Below are 23,825 nucleotides of genomic sequence, written 5' to 3'. Positions count from 1 at the left end.
TTCTTTACATGTCAAAGGTTGCTAGACAAGGTTGGCTCAGCATTTTCACAACAGAAAGCACTCAGGTCTTTCAAATTCAGATCTTAGTCTTAATGGGACATCAGAGGAGCCCCTCATAAAATCAGCAGAAAAAACACAGGCAATGTAGTTTCTGGACAGGTCTTTCTTTGGCAATGTTGTGGAGGATGAAGGCTGGGAGACTTCCTTATTTTACAATGCAGAAATCCTCCCTAAGGTTATCAATTTGGAAAGCTTACTTTTTTGTTGTTTTTCCTGGGAGAAAAAACCAAGTGCAGAAATTTTCTGATGTAGATCTACTGTACTACTTACTTACCACTTAGAATGTTACAAGAAGTCAATCTTAGCAGCCCTGGTGAGATTCAATGAGATATGACACACTGTTCATGATTTAAGTCTGTTTTCAGAACTTGTTCTTAACTATTGATTTTTTCTTTGTTAATTAGTTGTCTTCACTGTTAAGATTGGGAGCTATTTATTTTTTTAAAAAAAAACCTTACTTCTTAGAGTTTCTGGATGGAATAGGCCAAGGGAGCTCCACGTGACCTGAGGAAATAGATTTTTTCCCCTTGGTCCCACTCTCACTTGCCACATCAACTGTCCTGTCTGAAACTGAGCTAACAAGTCAATTCTTTGGAAACTTTACCTTGTAGTCTCTTGTAATAGTAAATTTTTCCTGAGTTTCAGGGACTTGCCAAGTATTTTTGTCCTAGCTGAAAACAAGCATCAGCAAAACTTCAGAAAACAAAACTAGAGTTAACATCTGAAGAAATGCAAAAAGAAAGCAATTGAATGTCTTTAAATTAGAAAAACACTTTCAACTCTTTAAAAAACATAAAATGGATGAAGCATAGAGGATCAACCCAGCTGAAAGGTGAGGAATGTCCGTGAAATGCTAAAAAATAGTTGGAGAGGCTTTTGCTTTTCCCATAAAAGCTATTTTTGTACACACCTGATGACTCAGGAGTCTGCAGGAATGCAGGAGCAGCTGATTCCCTCCTGGGTGCCAAAGAATCAGGTCTGTGGGATGGTTATTTTTACCATTTACAGTCCTTCATGTGTGTCTTTAATCCCCATGTCTGAGAGCTGTTTTTCCCTATCCATAGTCTGCTGCAGTGAAAATACTGTCAAAACACCACTTTCTCTCATGTCATGTAGAATTTGAAGCCAAATGCTTATCTAGGAAGCACTGAGTTTTGCTGTTGCAATTTCATCCCATAGACGACTTGTCCTGAAGGGCATTTTGGTCCTTCCTGGTGTTTGTTAACATCTGCTTGGTTTTTCCATTAGCAAACATAACCATCTAAAACCTTGTGTTTTGCCAAAGGTTGTCTAGGAGCTGATTCGAGACAAGAGTCCTGGATTGCCAAGCAGATTGTATTTTATTTGCATCTCTATGGCAGGTCTCTTCTGTTCAGGGGGCAGTTTTTCCTTATCTTTTCCACGCCCACTCCTCCCTCTGGGGAGACACCTGCTGATAAGAGGCCATTGAATGTCCCTGCATGGCTGATAAGAACTGCAGCATCCCATTGGGAGATGTGAGCCCAGGGGGAGGAGCCAAGCATTCCTACCTGGATATAATCTGGAGATTCTGGAACACCAGCACGGCTTCTCCACTGGATTCCCAGAGGAACAGCAGCTGCCTCTGCCCTTGGATCCTCAGAGGATTCTGCACCCTTCTCCAGGATCTCTGCTCCAGCAGAACCACCCCTGGCCCTGCAGGAGGGCTGAGCCACAATTCCAATGGCCCTGCTGCCAGCACCCTGACCCACAGGCTGTCAGGCTGTGTTCTGGCTCTGGCAGTGTTGGTTTAGTTTACTGCAGAGTTTATTTTATCTTTTTATTTTCTTCTTTAATAAATAACTGTTATTCCTGCTCCCATATTTTTTGCCTGAGAGCCCCTTAATTTAAAATTTATAGCAATTCAGACAGAGGGGTTTACATTTTCCATTTCAGGGGAGGCTCCTCCCTTCCTTAGCAGACACCTGGCTTTCCAAACCAAGACAGATTTTGGTGCCCAAAGTGCCAAGGGGCAAGTCTCACCTGTATTGACTGTTGGGTACACTCTACAGAGAGATGCTCCTGTATAGCTCTGTTCACAGTGTGAGCAATGTCTGCAATAAACATATCTGAAAACCAGGCTGTGAACTAAATTAAGAAACCTCAGAAGTGTGGGACCTGCCCTAAGAGAAAAGACCACTTGTTTTGAAGAGGGTCATGGCACCACAGACATCCAGCCCTGCCAGTACATCCTGGGGAACGTGGGGGATTCCTTCTAGGCTGGTACAAGGGTGAAAAAATTGGTTTGAAGGCCAAGCAAAGTTCCTAACATTTGGGAAGTTCCAAGCACTTGCATTGTCCCAGAACTGACTGTGCCCTGCTCTAAACCCCAGGATAAAGCAAGGACTGTTTGTGCAAGGGCTCATCCCCATGTGAGCAAAGGCAGGAAATTCTCACTCAGGGCATGTTCACACTTACCTGATGGATTTTATTTTTCCCTCCCTCAATTGTCATCCTTTTCTTAGACATGATGATGGTGGCCATATTAAATAACATCAGTACAAAAACATTTCAGAATTTGCTGGAATTTATCTTTTTTTTCCTCCCTTAAAAGAACCACTATCAAGATCACATTTCACAATAAACATGTTTGAGCTTTTCCATAATCATGAGAAAAATTACTTTGGCCCATCAGGAGAGTATCAGCTTTGCATTAGCAAGTTGGCTTGAACACAAAATGATCTTTTTACATTCTATGTATCCATCTCTCTAGAATCAATCATCCATTCAGCTGGTAGTTTATTCAAATATAAACACACAAACAAGGTACAGTAGCAGTGTTTTCAGAATCCAAATATTTGCTTTCTACCTCTTTAAACCACCTACCCACCACAAGGGTGAAAGCTGCCAAGTGGCAGCTGAAAGCAACATTTTGTCTTTGATTAGTCATAGCTGAAGCTATTTTTAAGTGTTTGCTGCCTGTGAAATTGTGCTGCTGGGACAAACCTGGAACAACAGAGGGCAAACGAGGTCACTGCAAAGCAGCTCCTGGGGCATGGCTGGCTTGTGAATGAGTTTGAATTCTGTTAGGAGCACCCATTCTCCCACTGAGATTCCATTTCCTGCTGGAGACAAATCACATTTGCTGAGCCAACAGCTGCCCCTGGGCCAGCAGGAGGGAGTTGTGCCCTGAGCTCTCACCCTGGGGGTACAGTGGGGGAGCCCCCACATTATCACTCACCAACCTCCACCCCAAGGGCTGCAGAAGCCCTGTGTGCCCTTGGGTGTCATTGTCACTGCTAATAATGAATGGATGGGAGTATTTGGGGATGATTTATTGCTCAGACAGACATCAGTCTCAGAGGCTGTGAGATTTCAGAGGAGCAAGCAGTTGGCCATAGCTCAGAGCAGTCACAAGTTCTCTGTTACAAGGTAATACAGAACTTTCTAACCCAATAGGGTTTATTTTGCTTTTCTGACCTATCACCTTTACTTACTCCTGCTGCACTGTGCATGCTTTTATCCAATGGGCTTCTGTCTCACATGCACACATATACTTCTATTATAACTTCTAAACTCTCAGCTACTCTACACAACCACACCCCCACACTTTAAACCCTTCACCATCTCATCAATGCACTTTCTCATTAACTTAAGGCATATTCATTCTTACAACTGTAGAAACATAAGTTTATGATTTTTCTGCTTAATGTCTGTGCATTTTATTTTTACATCAACCCAAGCTTCTGCCAGGGCTGCAGATCAAACCCTTCCAAGTCTGTGGAAATTCCTATTTTTCTGATTCCCACACGCAAGTGTCTGACCCAAGGGCAGGGATTGGGGGGAAGGTTTTGTTTCTCTCACCCTATGAGAAATGTATTTAGTGTATTTTATGTGAGTCACTTGGGCTGGGCCAAGGGTGGCCAGACCAGCATGGGGGCTGGTGTAGCCTCTTCCCCAAGCTGGTTCATCTCAGGAGCACCATTAGAGAGAAGGCAGCTTCTGTAAGAGAAATGGGATTAATTCCTCTTTCCCAGCCTCCTCTCCACCCTTAGTTGTGAGAACTTAAACAATTAGATCTATTCACCTTTCAATTCTCAGTTAATCCATGTTTCTGAATGTGTGGATAGCTTCCTGAGGGAAGCTTAAGAAAGCTCTAGAACAACTGAAATAGTCTTATTTATTGCAGAGTTCCCAAAGGCTGTCAAATTTAAACTGAATTCCTGTTTGGAAAGGAAATGAAAATAGAGAGGAAGGGGTTTGGTAGAATCAGAGGGTTTTTAATTAGCTTGTGGTGGAGGCAGTGGAATTAAGTGCTGTAATATCCCAGTGCCTCAACACACATTGTTCTCTCCAGGGTCAGCTCTGTGAAGCTGCTGAGTGACAGAAGGAAAAGGTAACTATTTCTTCCCTCTCCCACATTTTAGTCTCCAAGCAGCTAACCACTGTTGGATTCTTTAATGGATTCTTTTACCTCTCCCTCCTGTTGGCTTTACAAGAACTCTATCCCCACACAGAAGGGAAATGACACTTGAGCACTGCACATCCCTCACTTCTGGGCTTTTTCACTGTGGCTGCCAGGCCAGCTTGCTCTGGTTGGTTCAGTATTTAACTCAGCAATAACCTACTCTATTTTTTGTATAAGAGAAACCACCTGGACCTCAGCAGCTTTCCTGTGTTCCCCTCTAACATCCAGCTGGATGTGGCTCCTGCAGCACTGGCTGCAGGGCTGCACACAGCAGCTGCAGATGCTCCTTTTCCTCAAATGAAACATGGCACAGTGTGGCATTCACATTTCCTGAACATGATTCCTTCAGCCAGGGTTTTTCTCCTGGGAAGCTGAAAGGCAGTGAGAGGCCTCAGAGAAAAGGGAAACAATTCTTCTCTCATTTGCTTCTCCTGTGTTGTGCTCATGTGGAATGTGTTTGGAGATTGTTCACCCACAGGTGATTGTTCCATTGCATTCTGCTGGGAGTTGTTTTCACTCTTTGGCCAGTCAGGGCCAAGCTGTGTCAGGGCTCTGGAGAGAGTCACAAGTTTTCGTTGTTATCTTTTTAGCCTTCTGTAAGTATCCTTCCTGTACTCTTTAGTATAGTATAGTATAGTATAGTATAGTATAGTATAGTATAGTATAGTATTCTTTAATATAATATAGTGTAATAAAGTAATAAATTAGCCTTCTGATGAGTTCTCTTCATCATTCTCTTCCCTCATCAGTGGCCCTGCATTAGCACAGTTAGTTTTTAGCTCTTGCACAGAGAACAGGCTAAAGAACATTAACTGATGGCAAACTTTCCATCACCTTAATGCCAAGAATTTTTAAAAAATTATTTGACCTAGTTCTTGACTAGGACTATCAAGTAGTGTCATGTAGGTTAATATGTGGGAAAAAAAAATCAATTAAAGAATTGTGTGGCCACACACACTCCTTCCTTACAATCTCATACTTGTATCATGCTGTGCATGCTGCTAATTCAAAAGGCTGATATGGTCACAGACAGCCCAGCTTCTAGGATTTACCATTCAAACACACTTGAAGTGGCATGAAAAATGCAATAAAATAATTCTTTTGGACAAGTTTAGAGAGAGGTATTCCCAAAAGACAGAATTCTGGCTCCCAGCCACATAAAGCTTACTTTGTCAATAACACAGTGAAGGAAGGCATGAATGAATTTTATTTCATTGGACAAGTGACTTGGAATACAGATAAGGCAGGGTGAGCATATAAACCTTTAAATAAATGTTTTAGCACTATCTGGAAGGGAGGAATGCAATTGATTCCAATCTTTTCTGACAGAAAATCAGTTCCTCTAAAGCTCTTCGGGCAACAAACACTAACTAAAAGTGTCTGTTACTAATAAAATCTTTAAGTACAACAAAACAAGATGTTGTCCTTTGCAATTAATAAGCTACAATTAATGCAAATTATCACTCTGTCGTTTAATTGAAATATTAAACTGTGATATTAGCTCTTTGTTTTGCTATGATCTTAAGAGCCATGTAACTTTGAAGAGGGATCTTTAAAGAGCTCAAGGAAAACCCAGCAGAGCAATAGCTGACAAAGCCCCTGACAAAACACAGTGTAAACAGCAGCAGTAGGAATTCAAAACACTCTGTGCTGGGGTTTCTCTCTAATGAGCACTGCCATGGTACCTGGAACAGCTACAAACTGCTCTTAATAGGAAACACTCATCTGTGATGCCCAACAACATCCTCCTGTTTTGTGGAGGTTACTTCAGACAAAGTCGTTTTGAGGAAAATGTTGACCTTTTCCTTCCTCTCTGCCTGGTTAACATGAGCCCTGTGATATTCTCTGCAGAAAATAGTACAAGCTGGAGCAGTACAAACTGCTGTTCTAATTCTGGTTTTGCTTTGCAAACACATGTTACGGGTTGGAGTGAAGGGGGAGGGTATTTAGTGTTTTAGGAGAGCCACGTTTGGAATTTCTACAAGAGAATTTCACTTTAAGTGGCAATTTCTTTATGCTATAAATCTAACTCAAACCAGTACACAAAATTGGAGTTATATTTGCAAAACCACCGGTTGTTAAAATTTACAAATCAAACAACATTATTATCTTGGGGGCCTGAGGATGAATGGTATGGCTGGAAGAAGGGATTGTACTCAGTCACAACATGAATTCCAAATAAAATGAAACCTCATTCCCACTTCCAATCCCACATGAGCTCAAAGGAGTCACTATATTTTTAGTATTAAATATTCTTTTCCTAATGTCTTCCATAATGGAAACAAAAATTGCAGAATAGAAAAAAAAAAGACTGGTGTTTCTACAAAGTACATTCAGTATTTGCAATAATGCTTTTAGCATAAAATATGTAGTACCAGTAGTATTACTACAGAAGTAATCTGTTTATTAGTTGGTAGAAAACATTCTTTGCATTAAATTTTCTTTCAGGTTACTACTTATTGAAAGAGACCCCTTCAGATTAGGTGAGCTAATATGGTTAAAAGAAAGAAAAAAGTCACACAACTCCAAGTAAATGTGCTTGCAACTTTTTTTACCTAATAAAGAGCACTCAGCATCTGTTTCTGTGCCTTTCCAGCCCACAAATTACAGAATTTCAGGATTCAAAATTCTGCCTTCCCATCTTAATTGTTCTTTTTGTTTTTTATAAATAACTATTCAACCTGCAGACTCTGGTGTGACCAGGATTTGGCAGCATTCACATGAAAAACACGAGTGGTGAGCTCAATATTTAGGAACAGAAAATTGTATCTCTATTTTCATATTTCTACAGTGAGAGAAGCAATAGAAACTATTTCACAATCTTGTTACAGAACCAATCCCCCAGCACTGGGAGTAGCTTTTCTGAAGGGGCTGGCTTCAGTTTTGCCAAAGAAAGCATTCAGCAACTGCATGGGGAATAAAAATCAAGTGTTAAACAATAGCCAACATTTCCTTGCATCTGATGGATGAGTCTGTTTGGTAATCTGGACTTCTGCACTTCTGAACCCAAAATAATTGCATAAAATCACCAGGAATCCAGACTTTTCTCAGAAACCTCTAAGAAATAGATGTTAGAACTCTTAACACAAGCAAAGGGTGGGACACAGGAGCACAGCCCTTCTGCATATGTATATATACACACAGATATGTTTCTTTTTTTTTTTTTCCAAATAAATTTCTGGTTTTGAATGCCACTAAAAAGTGCAAGTTTACATTTGGCAGTGAAAATATCTGATAGTAATATCTGTAAAAGAAACACTCTTGTACTTTGGAAGCATTTTTAATCAAGACTTTTAACATTCCATCAACATGAGCGGAATTTCTTGCCTTGTGACAAAATGCTTCAAATTTTAGGTCCTGAAAATGTTTTTAGATAATTTCTTTTATGTTTTCTGCCTTTATGGGAACCTTTCAAAAGTTTTTCTTGATTTCAAAAAGAGAGACTTCCCTAACTAATTTTCATCCATCTCTATTAACTGCAGATCCCATCAGTGGGCAGGGAGATCTTTTGTTTTATCCAAAGCTGTTCAACAAAGGAGTGATTCTAGAGGCAGTGTACATCCTTAAAATCTCTTACCTTCTAGGGATTGCTTAAATAATGAGAGATTACTGATTGACATACTATGAAAAGTTTCAATAGAATAATTTGACAAGTGTTTTCGTCTTCACCTAAGGATACTTTTGTTAAAAATAATTTTTTTAATCAAGTTTCCCTTAGTGCTAAAAACTTGTGGCTCTCTGTCTGAGAGTCCTGACACAGACACATGGCTCTAATTGGGCAATGAATCTAAAACACCATCACCAGAATCCAATTAAGTAATCACTTTGGGTAAACAATTTCTAGAACATATTCTACATGGGTGTAAACACAGGAGCAGTGAATGAGATAAGAATTGTTTTGGTCATTCTTTTCTCTGCTTCTCTCAGGAGAATCCTGAGAAAGCCAAATCTCTCTGTGTTCAGAGGGCAGGTGAATACCACAAGGACCAGCTGGGGCTCACTCCAGAAGGCAGTGTGGAAGGAAACTCATGCTTGCAGTATGGAAGGCTGTCCTAAATCAAACCAGGGAGTTGAGTAAGATTTTGTCTCCTGGTCTTCCACTGGAAGCATCTTCCTGAACCTGATGGAGCAACTCTTTCATTTCACATCCCTGAAGTGCTGCCTCTGATTCCCTGTCATCCTCCTGTTCTGCTGAGCTCCTTCACCTGCAAGGAAGCTTGTGATAATGATTTTTTCCAAATATAGCTAGTTGAAATATTAAATGAATGCAAATCAAGTATTTGTGCATACACACAGGGAGGGATTTGGTTTTGATCAAGTGAAGCTTTTTTTCCAAATGTTAAGTCTCAAGACATTTCTGCTCACTTCATAAAATAATTAAAGCTTGTGGTGAGGGAGTTTTATTGTTTGAGGTTTTTTTACTAGCTGTATCAAATAATAAGGAAAAGCACCATTAAGATTTCAACATATCCAGTTGATCATGCTTTCCTAACAACTAAGCCAAACTGTTACATTTCCTGTCAGCAGGCTGTGATTTACGTGGATGACCCCGACTCCCTGCTCCTGCAAGTCTTTAAACAGCTCCACTTTCAGCTGCAACAGATTCCAGAAGTAAGTAATCAATCTTGAACATGTTGTTTCACAAAAATGACGAGGTGATTTCAGAGCTGTGTTTTCCCCACAGTGAAAATACCAGGCTGCATCAAGGCAGTTGTCATTGCTGACTGCCTTTGTGGAGCCAGTGACACACACCACTGCAGCCTGCAAGGACATCCCTGTGTCCCCTGGAGCTGGGGAATGGCACTAAATCAGCAGGCTCAGTGGGGCTAGGAGGGAGGATTCTTAGAGCTCAGTCTGTTCCCAGGCAGATCACTGGGGATGATTTTAGTGTGTGACCCACACTGGCACCCCTCGAGTGCCTTAAACACCAGGCTGAGCCAGCTCAGAGTGAGCCCTGCTCCCACTGCTCCCCCTCCCTGCCCAGCAGAGCTGAACCCCCTGTCTGGCAGAGGGCAGTGGCACTGAATTCACCTTCAATTTACTCCAACACAGGGAGCAAAGTCAAATCCATGAGCAGTTCCACCATGTACAGAAACACACTGCTTGTCTCTGTAACACAGCTTTGGGCAGACAGGTGGGGTTGATGCCTCAGGTTTTAGCTTTTATATTTAGTTAACACATTTGAAGCACTTTATACTAAATCAGTGAGGTCTCATTTACTTCTAGTCTTAATTCCAGCATCCTCCCAAGGATCAAATAAATGTAAAACCTGGCTTAGCTACACTAACTTATTCTACCAGTTGCAAAGTCTTACAACAGAGTCTGAGTGTTAATCCAATACTGAAAGAGAAAAGAAATTATATACCTTAAGAATGAAAACTTCTTGTCCTTTGGAAGGATTTCATTTTACCTGGTATTTGTTATCTCATGATTTCCTCTTACTACTGAAGAGAGAGTTTAAATTGATATTAAATATCACTTTGTGTTTAGCAAAGTGGCATCAAGGCATTAAGAAAAGGCGTTGCTGAGTAAGGAAAATCCATCTGAAGAAAGTAAGTTACAGGTAGAAATCTGTCATGGTTTCCACACCATGGAGTTTTTTTGCATTTTTTGGCCAGCTGAACTGACTATTTGAACAGGTTTCATGTTTTAACCCCTCATCACATTGACAACATTAACTAACAAATAAAAGGAGACCTTGTTTTCAAAGCCACACTCACTGGCTGGCACTAGGATATTTAATTTTATAACAGGAACAGTTTTACAGTAAACACTGGGACATTAGCATGCAGCTACTTTAATTTACAGGAGAAACTTGGAAGGATGCACAGAATTTGACATGGTTTGAGGACATTGCTCTGGAGCTACAAAACTGCTCTGCCACAGGACAGGACACGACACTGTGTGATTAAAATTAAAGCCTCAAAACACAGAATCCACATGTGTTACCACAGGAACAAAATGCTAGCAAGTTGAGGTTGTTTTGTAAAAAGTCATCATTTTTGTTTGCTCTGTCTCTTAAATTATTTAGTAAACCTCTGCATAATTAATTTCTTTCAACAAGACACTTCCATGCACAGATGATGTTAAATGTGACTGTGTGGATTTGGGGATTTTGTATGCTGGTTTTTAAGGGAAAAAGTTTCAGGATTTTTGAATAGTTAACTTAGTAGGAACCAACACTGAGCAGCAGCAATAGTCTGAGCAGACAGCATTGCATGTTTTTCAAAAGGGCTTGTTCATAACCTGAATGTGGTTATTGTAGCTACTTATATTTGAAAATCAGATCTGGTAGCTCTACTTGAAGCATCCAGAATGAAAATTTGTGAAAGGTCAAGTACAGAAATGAAGACAAGGTATTTCCCCTAGTTAAAACAGCATCAGTAAACTCAGCAGAGCCAGGACTCTGGCTTTGAGCACTGCCACATATTCACCTTAACAATTTTCCCAGAGTTTCATAACACACTCCCTGAGAGAGCTCTTGGCTGTATCAACTCATTTCCAGGGTGTCCATGCTCACTTCAAAGGTTCTCTGATCAGGACATATTTCTGATACATTCATAGACAAGATCACCTGCTTTGGGGTACAAAATGTTTGACTATTGGGACACAAGCTCTGCTCGCCCTTAATTTCAAGTATTAGAGACTTTGTGTGTTTTATCTATTGATTTTATTTCTTTTATTGAGGTGCCAATCAGGCACATCAGTGAGCTCTCCCCAACTCAAGTGCAGGGCCCCCCTCTGGTGCCTTGCTGCTCCTGTGCAGCCAGAACAAAGCCTGTGGGGCTGGGCTGGAGCCTGGCCCTTCCCTCTCCATCCTTGTGTCACTACAGTGCCATCCTTGTACCTGATAACCTGGGCCCTCCACAGCCTCCAGCTCTGCCAAACAACCTCACTGACAGACAGCTCAGGAAATATCTCCCCAGTCCCAATTCCTTGGATTGGATGTAGTGTCTGAGTGACAGGAGATCCTCTGGGCTGCTTGGATCAATCAAGACAGGAATATCTTTTTGCTGTGGTTGGATTTGAAACTTTCTAGAGAACTTTGCCCAAAGAAGCCAAGGGAAGAAATGTAGCTGAAATGTAAGAACACCCATGTGAGGGAGCAGCTGGGAGAGGCTGAAGATCACAGTCAGAACTAACTTGGGGTATAGATCCCAATCTAAACCGGGTTCTGGTTTGGGTCTGGCCAGAGCAGTTCAGGTGATACACCAGGTATCAGAAGATGTGGGATTCAACACAAGTTCATGTAATTTCAGCAAACACTGGGGAACAACATCCACAGAGTATGGGAGATATACTGAAAATTAAGTGTGGGCAGCTATAACCAAAGATAATAAAGTTCCAAACACTGGCCACAGCCATTCAAGAGAAAATACTCAAACCACAAAGAAATGTACAGTTAAACACATGCAGTTTAAAAGCTATACTTTCATTTACAAATTACTTTACATGTCCCATTTTCATTAGATGCTCATCTTTCCTCTTTATGTGTAACACTTGGACAAATGGCTGTAGAATAAAATGGGCTCTCTTCGAATAGAGCACCTCTGAGGGCTGAATTTACAACTGCCTTTTCTCAGGTTGCCACTAAAACATTTTTATCCTCCTAAATCTAGTATTGCCCTCTGCTGTGAAGAGAACTAATGGAAGGAAAGGCAGCATCCCTGCTCTGGCTCAGCTCCACGCAGCCACTGAAAATGCAGGAAGGCACCAGTGGCCCAGCAGCCCTTTCCCCTCCCAGGCACACTCAGCCCTCTCATTTGTGCAGTTAATTTAGTGAGGTTAAATGACACTGTTTTCCTGACTGCATTCTCTCACCTCCAGCTGGAGCCCTGTCAGGGTTCCCAGGTAGGGCAAGGAACTCTCTCCCTGCCTTGTTTTCATACATGCTACAAAAGGGATTGCATTACCCTCCCCCCCCAACCCCAATTACCAGGCTGTGAAAATAACTCCAATTAAGTGGTTAGCCATAATAGCATGGCAGCTCTTCAGGAAACTGCCTATCTAAATAGAGATGTAGGGAAGGCAGTTTTCTCTCTAATAGTGATGCATTTTCAATTTATGCAATACAAAGTGCATTGGTCTGCAGTGTCCCTGGCTACTGATGATTAATAGCCCATACACTGCAAGGGGCTACAAAGAAAAGTGCCAAGGGAAGCAGATGCAGCAGGTTTTATATTATCATGACTGCAACAAACTCATTCAGTGGTGTCAGCTCTGACTGCAGGATTCTGATTATGAAATATGATGCGTGTTGAATTTAATGGCTTTCTCTGCCCTTCTGGTGAGTTCACTGCTTTCCAATGTCATTTTGTGTTCTCATCTGAGTGGTAATAAAAGGAATATCATTGACTGTGCTAGCTCTGTAACCACTGTGTGTTTTACAATAAATTGTGTTTCAGGACCCTTCTACCCAGGAGAGTGTGCAGGGCCAGAAAGTAATATCCCCCAGTTCTCCAATATGAAGGGTTTCTGTGAGAGAACAGGAAATTATGCAGGACTGCCCTTCTCTTGAGGCATCCTTTATGTGAGCAGGACATCTCTTTTTCAAGTGGTTATGTAGCAAAAAGGTCAGTTTGAATTACAAATATTATTTAAAAAAAATCCAAATAAACAGCTTCTGCTATGAAGAAGAAACTATGATACCTTGATAAGAAGAAGATAAAAGCTGTTTAAAAATAAAATGTAAATAAGGAACACATGCAGGAATATAAAGTGAGGGGAAACATCTTAAGAGAGGCTTTTTTATCCAGCAACTCATTATTTCATCCAACCTTTCAGTGTGGCCTGCACCAAGTTAAGCTCTCCTGCTGGAGAGCTTCAGGTGTAGCTATGAAGCCCCTAATGACTGCAAATTCTATATTTTGCTTTCTCAGACAAAATAAGCCTCCCAAAAATGCATTGTGCCACTATCAGTGTTGATGAGTGCACACACCAGACTGCTCCACACTGCTGACCAACACTGTCCCAAGATGGGGTGGCTCCATCCCAGCAGGTACAAAGCAGAAAAGACAGAATCTCAAAGCTGAGATATTTTGCATCACCTAGAAAAAAAAAAGGATTGCAGAGTTTCCATCCTCTCTGCCCGCATGCACATCCTGCCTGCAACATCAGGGGCTCAGTCACTCCCACAGCTGCATTGGTCAGGAAAAAGCAATGTAATAGAGAAGTTATATATACATATATAATATTTGTTATATATTTTATGTATAAGAGATATAATATAATAAAATCTATTAAATTATATATAATATATTATTATAATATATAATTAAGAGGGAAATCTCCTGCAAGATTCTTGGATCAATCTTCCCCCTTGGAATCTGCTGCAGTCAGCATGGAACCCTGCATCAACAGGCAGACCAGTGACTCAGTGGCTGGAACACAAGTCTCGTTATCTAGACAGGATGGCACACAAGAACATTGTTCCTCTTTCTCCCAGGAAAAGGCAGAAGCTGAAGTTTATTCACTTCTGCACTCCAGCTCTAGAGAGCAGCAGGGAAACAGCAAGAGCATCTTCTCACACCAAGCAGAGCCAAACCCACTGGGCCACGAGGTGCCTGGAACACAAAGGGTGTTTTCCTCTTTGTAAGTGCACATTCCAGAGTTCACCTGTGCTGTTTTCTTAACTACAGCCCCCTCTGATGGAATATTGCTGTTTTCAGAAATGGAGGGAATGTTCTTCGAAGCAGGACGACAGAAAATCATACCTGCACATTTTGGCACTGGATCCAGGGCTGGGGCTTTATTTTTAAAGTGATTTAACCAAACTGCAGAGGTTGTTCATGAGAATTTACAGTGAAGGTGGCGGCTTTCCTTTACAGAAGTAAATCTGTACATTTGTCTGGTTTTTGGAAGAGAAAGACCACCCACAAACCAGGACACAGTGCCCCTAACACCATGGAGAGGTGCACACAACTGCATTCAGCCCAGCTGCATTCTCCCTTAAACTTGGTACATTTGTATTCAGCAATTCAATTGTATTGCACACCACTTCATTTATTAGGTTTCATAAAGAACCTAGGAATGAAACTTCCACTTTTTGGACAATCCAGAATGTTTTTAGCCTTGTTTTTGTCTCTAGTTGAAATGTCACTGGTATTCTCAATCATATTTTATATATGAACACTTTAAAACCATTGCCTAAAGGACAAATGAGACTTGTCTTTTGTCCTTTCAGACTATACTTCATATATTTTCACATAAAAATGTATTGGAACAAGATTTAAAACTGTTATACATTTTATTGAACTCTACCTCCAGAGGGAGAAGAAAAGCATGTTAACATTTAACATGGTGGTTTTGTCTTTCTCCCTCTCCTCCACTGTTTGCTGAAAAACTTGCAACAGTTGAAAGGTAGAAATGTCAGGCAGAAATCTGTGATCTGCCTCAAAATTAAGTCATGTATTGCTGCAATACTACAGAGACTTTGTCCTCTCTGGGATGTCAGTCTCAGTTAAAGAACAATCAAACAGGGTAGGAATATTCCCAGAGGAAGGGAACATAGAGAACAAGGGCCCTGAGAGCATTCACCATCAGCTTGACAAGTCCACAGTGGTGTTGCCTTCTGCAATCATGACCTGTATATACAGGGGACCCCCAACAAAGGAAAAGATTGGCATCTGACTCCATTGATTCAGAATGTTGACGTTTATTAAACTATATTATATTACATTATACTGTACTATATTAAAGAATACTATACTACAAAGAATACTAAAGAAAAGTCATGCCTGTCTCCAGACAGCCAGGACACAGCTTTGAGCCAAACTGGCCAAGGAAACAAAACAATCCTCAGTAGAACCCAACTGACAAATCACTTTGGATAAACAATCTCCTTAACACATTCCACACGTGCAAAAACAACAGGAGCAGCAAGTAGAGATAAAAATTATCTCTCTCTGTTCAGAGAATGTGAATGCCACCATGACCTTGTGCTTTGGTTTACTCTGGAGCTCCAGGACAATCCTGCCTGTCTTGGACAGGGCACAGGGACACTGCATCGAGCCCCTGCACCACTGGCTGCAAATGCTGCAAGGACTCAGCTGCTGGTGCTGCAGTAACTGAGCACCAAGCAGAGCTCCCCCAGGATGCAACCCATCCTCCTCCTCTGTGTTCAGGGGCTGGCATCCGTGAGAAATTCAGAACTCCTGGACAACTGACCAATATGATGAGGCAGAAGCTATTTATTGTTTACATTAAACACTTATTTATACATTCTAACCCTGCTGATCACTCATTTCTTATTGGTGCCTTTGCTTGTCCACGTGTTCTGCAGGCGCCTCTCAGAATGTGTGAGTGGTCACAGTCCAGGTGGCTCACAGCTCTCTGTTATCTATTTCTTGTGGTCTTGCAATTCAGTTTCTCAGCTTCTTCTTTCTTACTTTAGCACAGTATGTCTTAGCAACCTTGATGAATTCCAGAGGGCCCTGAGAAAATTCTGATAAAACAGTTACAAGGGAAATGGCTGGTGCACCCTGCAGTCTGAGTTGTTCAGATACATTGCTGCAGGTATCTGCTGTGTGCAGGGTCCGTCTTGGACCAGGCACAAAGACAGCTGGCACTGCAACAGCAGCCCTGGGACAAACTGCATCCTGGAGTTTGTGCTGCACCACAGCTCAGGAAGTGCTTAAATTTAGCTGTCTTCATGAGCCATGAGACTGAGTCAGCACTGAGAGGGCCAGAGCATGCCAAATGCTGTCCAAGATGTTCTTCCCAGGCCAGCAGAGACTCTGCACGGTGAAAATGAGCTCAGAGGGCCAAGGCAGAGAGTTTCAAGCAGGTGAAGAAAGGCTTAGTGTGACTGAGATAGAAGTTCTTTAGCAGCTGGGATGCTGCACAGACCAGGGAAGGAAGGAAGATGAGCTGCTCCCTGTGGTGCCCAGTATCAGGCACATTCCTTACTCTCAATGTATTTCTTGTGTCTGAAGTTGCAAATCTGATCCCCAAATCCAACAAAGCCTTTAAGCACCTGCCTTTTGGGGATGATTTCAATGGGGCTTTAGAGCAGCATGTTTGAATTAGAATAACCCAACATATTTACATCCAACTTTCAGACCACTCACCTCAACATCACCACAAGGCACACTCCATGCTTATCCCATTCCCTTAAATCCTATCTGTGGAAGCCCTGGTGTTTCTGCACTGTTCATTCCTCAATCTGGAAGCCTTCTCCCTCAGATGACAACAATTATCCAGGTTTGTGACCAAATCAGCATTTTGGGAGCTCCTGCACTCTGCCATCAGAAGCATGAAGGGAGGCTGGATTTTCCCTGGTTGCCAGCAAGTGCCCATTAGGAACACCCACAGCCTCCACAGCCTTGCTGTTTGATTTATGAGAGCTCATGATGGTGAAATGCCAGACCACCAGGGATGGTTTGCTAGTTTGGGCTAGGCAGAATTTCGTATACCAGTTCTGCCTGTACAAGGGCATGTGCCAAGAATTGTTATTTTGTTGGTTTTCCTTCAAAGCTGCACTGAAACACCCTGGCAGGGATACAGGGAGGTCCTTCCATGCAATTCTTTAAAGTAAATTAATAACAAAACCAACAAAATTTCCTCCTTTTTTGTTAGCATTACATTTTCTCCTGAAACTTTGTTGTAATACTATTTAGGAAAACACAGCTATGAAACCTGACTGCTTTAAGAGCAGTTCTGGAATTTGTTCTTCTCTTACAACATTCTGACATATTTCAATCTATCATTAGACTCTTTATAAAGCCACCCAGAGAGCAAAGTGTCAGTTTAACTGGGGAGGGGGAAAGAAGTCCCATATTCAAGGAAGACCCCAAGATCTTTCCCTGTGTCCCTGGGGCAGCAGGGAACAGAGCAGGCATTTTTACATTTTATTCTTATTTCACACCCCCAGCCATGGCTATTTTAAACCAGACAAGCACCTCCTTGCTCTAAGCCTGAGCTAGCAGGGCAGCCTCTCAGCCCCAGGAGAATAGATGTACAGGGCAGGGAAGATTAATATTCTTGGAGGTTTTCCTTAGTCTGCAGGAAGCCAGCACAAAGGCACTAATAACCTCTTCAAGCAGAGAACATTTCTCCTGGGGATAATAGCTCAAGGATAGAAAGAGAGAGCTTTTATACTATAAAAGAACATTATCTTTCTTCTATGAAAACTAACTGGTTTTGGCTCTTTAAGTGCAGAACTAAGCTGCCTTAGTTTTACCTCTGCTTTTGCACCTGTGTAAGGACAATTTTGAAATGTCAACAAAATATTTTTTAAGGAGTCTCTCCTATGCCTCCTCGTTTGCACTTGTTTCATAACACAGGAATAGGAATTAAAGGCCTTCACTATGGTTCAGGCAGCTTGCCAATATCTATTTTATAGCAATAAAATACGTACAAATTAAGGAATCTCATGTGGAAAATTCATTCAACAACCTCAAAAGCCAAGTGAATGCTAATTACTTCAAACACAATGTGGTGGCAATCAGGCAAGATTGGATCATGCTTTTAAATGTATGTCTAAATTTTTAAGAACCATGATAATTATGAATTATGAAAATAACTCAGACAATTCAACAGCAAATACAGTGTTTGTGGAGTAAGAGAGATCTTTAAGGAACAGAGAAGTCTTAATTCCAACACCTGCATAGGAATAATCAAGGGCAAATATGGGGCTGATATTTTATTTCCTTACTCCTAGACATAATTTTATACTTTTGGGTGGTTCCTGGGTGCCTTGAGTTATGGAGCAAGTGGAAGCATGTGAAATAAAATACAACAGGATTTATCCTGCCTGCTAAAACCAATGAAAGTTCTTTCTAGTTCATGTTCACATAAATTGCAGTATAAAAGTAAATTTGCCTTCTTAGTTCTCTGTGTGTGTTTTCTTCAATCTGGAAAACAATCTCCATGCTCATCCACTTATGCAATGGCAGCTGAATAAACACAGTGGGTTCATTTCCCACAGGTAAAGCTGAACAGAACTTCTGGGATAATTAACCACCAGAGCAGCACACCTCAGGGTATGGTTGAAATTCCATCTGTGAATTCCTCAGGTCTATACATTTTACTACAAACATGCCAAACCACAACCAGCTGCGAGGGGCTAGAAAACCTCTTGTATAATGCTGAGTGTCAAACTGGCTGACAACAATAATTTTATAGGTGAGCATGAAATCAAACCCAGTAAGTACTAGGGGAGAAGGAGTGGAAGTTTTCAAAGGACAGCTTGGCATCTGTCTCCCTTGGAAGACAAATTCAGCCTGAGACTTTGAAAATATCACAGCCATCCAGCACACTGGAGCCAACTGTGTATTCATTACGTGCCAAGGATTCAAGCTCTGTTTTGCTGTGGATTATATTGGAACATTTACAGGTTTCCTTTACTTGGATTTGCTTTTCCCCAAAAACATGCTCAAGGACTGAAGAGAGAATCTGCCACAGTAGAAGCCTATGACATTAAGAACGGCACTAAAAAGTCAGTAAAGGAAGAAAAAGGATCATTTCATTCTAGAAGAGCTGGGGGACACTGGCGACATTTTCAACAGAACAACTCAAATTTTGGAACTCATTGCCACAAGACACTGTGGGTGTAAAATAAAAACTCAAAGAAGGGTCGGACACACACCACAGAATATAAATCCCTAAAAAACCTAACAGTGCAAACATAGCTTTTGGCTCAGGAGAGCTCTGCTCCTCTCCTGGCTATGAACTCCAGGAACTTCTCTGGGGAGAGTTCTGGGGACAGCTCCCTCAGTTCCAGCCCCTTTTCCTGCATTCCTAAATACTTGAGGAAGGAAATACTTGTTGATTTTTTAAAAATTATATTTCCCTCCATTTACTGTTAATAAAAGATCAGTTAAGGTCAGGTGTGGGGAACTATAGCATCCCTCCCTTCGTTCCTGACTTTATTCTTGACTGAATTTTCAGCCTCTGGCAAAAACACCTACTGTGAAACAGGAAAGAAATTAAAGTTCTGACAGTTCATAAATTTCAAAACTAAAAAAAAAGATATTAGAAAGCATAGTAACAAAAGTAGAAATGTGATAGAAGGTGAGCAGTGAGGAAAAACTGGATAAACTGATTGTAATCCATCTCATAGAATAACAAATTTTCATGGAATATTTAATAGAATTTTTTCAAACAGTAGAAGATTGTGCTGTCTCAAAATACAAAATGATTTAATGATGTTTTGCTGCTTCAAACTTGCAACATAAAATCCTTGTTTTTCACTTACTACATTTTTTCTGTACTTTCATACCTGGGCTATACATATCTTCTATCAGCATCATTCTCCTAGTGAAAAAGTAAAAGAAGACATTTTCTTCCTTGCAATTCTAATATCTTACAACAAGAAATGTAAAACAGCCTTGTTTTTGAAAAACTTCTGCACCTCTCACACCCCTCCAGTATTAAATCATAACTTGAATTCTGGCAACAGCAAATCCAGTGTGACATCTTTGTTTCAAGAATTTCATTCCATACACAGTCACTGCTGAACTGCTCCTGGCACTACCAAATAAATGCTCTGTACTTAGGCTGAAAGATGTGGCTGGTGTGAATTCTACAATTTACATTTTCCATTTCAAGGGAGGCTCCTGCCTTCCTCAGCAGACACCTGTCTGTTCAAACTGAGACAACTTACCGTGGAGTAACAAAAAAACCAAACATAATGTTCAAGACATGATATGAAAATAACCACAAATACTTCTGGTGAGATAGTGGAAGTGGCAGATGATGCCTTGATTGTGGAGAGAAAAATACAAGGAGTTTGTAAGAGTAACTCCTGCTTCCCTGCTAAAAGATGAAAATCCAATACTAGTCTTGATTTTCTAGGGGCCTCTGCATATGTGTGTGGTTTAATTTAAAGAGCCTGGATTTTCACAAAATAGATACCAAAATTGATTCTGCCTCCTTCAGGTTGAACATGGGGAAATGCTGACTGACAGAATCACCTGAGGGTAATAAATCTGCCAAGTGTTTTGTTAAACAGCCATTCAGCCTGAAATGCACCCTGGCATTCTGGAATAACAATGGGCTACTGTAACGTGTGGTGCATTAATTATAGAGTTGACAAGAAAATTACCCTTCAAGCCATGATTACTAAAAACTTTACTAGGTTTTTTTTCCCCTCTGCTGTTAAATACAGTATTCAGTGTAACCCTCCCAGAGGTTCTGCCCACCTCCCCCTGCAGAGTTAAGCAGCATGGCAATAAAGGTCCAAGGGATCTGCACTAATATGTCACTGAGAACATTGTTTGCTTCCCCAAATTTCATTGTAGCTGCTAAATGATAAATATCAGCATTAAAAATGGCCTTGGCTTTCCTCAGTGTAAGTTTTTCTGATAAAATAAAGCAGAATAAAAGGTTGCTTCAATATGTAACTGGATTTACATCCTACAACAGGAATCCTTGTGGAACCCTGGCAATCTGGCAGTGAAAAAAACCCACCCTGTCTTTCAAACACTCCAGTACTGGTGAGAGAGAAGGAACTCCAATTTTGGAGGCAATGCAAAATTACCAATACATTAGTACAAAGACACAACAGAAATGAAAATGCTCTTTTATGAACAGAACATAATCTGTGTCTTCTCCAGGCAAAAACTCCTCTCTGGTGCCTCTGACAGTTCCTGAATCTGCTGCAGCTCAGGGCTAAATCTGGACACAGATTTAGCAAGCAGAGCAGTGGTGCTTCAGCCCAGCCACAGGTACCTAGAGGTAGCAAAGCCTCCTTGAAACAGGGAATCCTTCCCCAGAGCCATCCTGACTGCAGGATGTACAAACAGATCTCAAGGTCCTGAGGTGCTCCAAGTGCAATGAGAGGACTTTTCTCTGGTATAATTCCTTCCAGGGTGTATTTCTTTGAAAAATTTGGAATGTGAAAAATTCTGTGTATGAAAAAAATCCTTCATCACAGATGACTAATTCTTAATTTTATTACATTAACTTCCTAAATACGATTACCAGTAATGCATTTGCTTTTTTGAATTAGAATCTCTCTCAACACCCAGCCCAATTCTCCAGTGAGTGTTCAGCATTCATGCACTGCTGCTGATATGGAAAAGCATTTCTAGTATTGCCAAGACAGAAGTGCTTACTACCAAAGAAATGTTTCAAAACTGTAGTAAAATATTCTCTGTAGAGTTGACAACGACGTGTTAGGACTAAAGAAAATATTACATGTGCCATAAGTTGAATTAAAACTCAAAGATAAGCATAAACCTGAACACTCAGTTTCCTACAATTTGACGTAAAAGCATGACTTATAATCAAACACATCTGGAAAATGACACCACTGAGATTTGTCACCCTGAGGAAGAGTCTGTAAGGACACGTGTTTTTAGCATAATGCCACGCTTCCTTTAAACTGGGTACAGAGACATTGCTGGGGTTTACAGCATAATTTTTAAAAGTTACATCTGTTATAGTCTCTTTTACTGTAGGTTCTGTAAACTTACTATCAATAAATGAGCAGCCATCATGGATTAAAAGACCACTCTAGTTTCAACTCTCATAAACCCCACTTTAATAAACCCCATTACCTTGTAATTTATTCTAATGTGGTATGTATTTCCTTTTAAAACCAATTTCTTTTCCTTAGACATGTCTCAATGCCTTTTGGGTTAATTCTTGGATCAAAAGCCCACATTTCTCAAGCAAAATCTTTCCATTTACCTCAACAAACTGTATCTTCTCCTCTTCAGAAATTATGAGGAGCTGGGTAGCATAAAAGCATTTTCTTTCAGGGAAAGCTTCAGATGAACATCCAGCGTGGACTGGATGCTTGAAGAAAGCAAATTAAATAATACATTGTGCTCTCCTGGTGACCAGGAGGGACTGCAGCACCACAGAGGGGACTTTTCTGAGCAGCAGGATCAGTGAGCCAACATCAGCAGAGGTGTCCTCCCAGAGCTGCTGTCAATAACCCAGTGTGGCCAAGTTACAGCCCAGCTCTGGATGCCTCTGCCCCTGAGGCAAGCACAGCCTGGATCTTACAGCTCAAGTCCTCTTGTAGAAGTCAAACCTGCCTGCTTTCTGTCCCAGCTGGAAAATGGCATAAAACTTTTGTGATAACTGCACATTTATGGGAGGAAAAGTTAAAAATTTCCCAAATGAAAGTGCTCTGAGTGGAGAACTTTCACAGGGTGAGGTCTGGCTGATGGGAAGGGAATTTAAGAAGAGATAGAATGCAAAAGATGCATTATGGTTACACAAACAGCATGGAGAGAAAGGAGGCTTTGTGCAGGGCAAATCAGTGAAATATGGAATCCAAAGCCTCTCATTTCAAGTGCTTGAAACTCTCTTCTTGTGTCTCTTACCCCACTTCCAAAAGTGCACACCCACAGGCTGCACAGATGGAGTCCCACCTCATCAGCTCTGAGGCAGAGTTTGATATTGAAGAGTTCTAACTGTCAGGGCTTGTCCTGGTTTAAATTATTTCCATCATCTGCAGATTTCTTTCTCCCCAAAGATAGGTATTGCACACTTTAGAGAAGGGATCAGGTTTCCTTCAATCTCTGTACATCACCCCAACATTTCATAACACATCAAGAGAACAGAGAATGGACCAAAGGACAGGCCTAAAGTCTTCCTCACAATTTTCACTTCCCAAGCTTTGCTTTTTTAACATCCTCTCGATGGCTGAGTGTCTTCCACAGACACCACAGTCAGCCACATTGCTTGGGTGCACTTCTCAAATTCTGTGAAACCTCAGCACATTGTTTTTGCCAGTGCCCCACTATGATTATCTGACCTGTCCAACATGAAGCAGAGCACTTGAATCACAGCTTCATCAGATCTGCAGCTTTGAGGATTCAGCTGTGACCACAGATTTCAAGAAGCAGCTTGAAAACTGCCCAACACTCTGAAGCTGCTCAAATATTCACTGAAATCCAAAGCCCAAACCACACAGCTCAGCCACTGGGCCATGGCTGCCCATCATGCTCCAGTGATGTCTAAAGATTCTTTTGTCACAGATCTTTTCTTCAAGTAATAATTTACTCCTGTTTTCAAAAAGAAGGTAATGAGATTGAAAGTCTCCCTTTACATTACATGATTTTCAAATCTTCCCTGTAACCCTTTCCCAAACACTCTCCAATCTGCCAGCATCCCCGCATCAAACTTGGGCACACATCTCTGCTACTCAAATGAGAGCACTTGGAAACTAATCAGCACAATTCTGTGGAGCAGTTTTTCTTTTTTCAGCTCTCCTTGGGCTGCACACACTCTGCTTGTCTGTCCTTCCTTTGAAGTGGGAAGGAAAAGAATGTAAATGCCTGCTTTCACACGTAGTTGAACTTGTGTTTGCAGTAGATACTACAATTCCATTACCTCTGCTCCCAAAATTAGGTGGTTTTAAGATTTTAATACTTGGGCACAA

This window comes from Fringilla coelebs, assembly GCF_963513975.1.
Source record: "Fringilla coelebs genome assembly, chromosome: 20".
NCBI classification, from domain to species: Eukaryota; Metazoa; Chordata; class Aves; order Passeriformes; family Fringillidae; genus Fringilla; species Fringilla coelebs.
The sequence above is the reverse complement of the archived record's forward strand: the minus strand, read 5'-3'. Positions refer to the sequence as shown.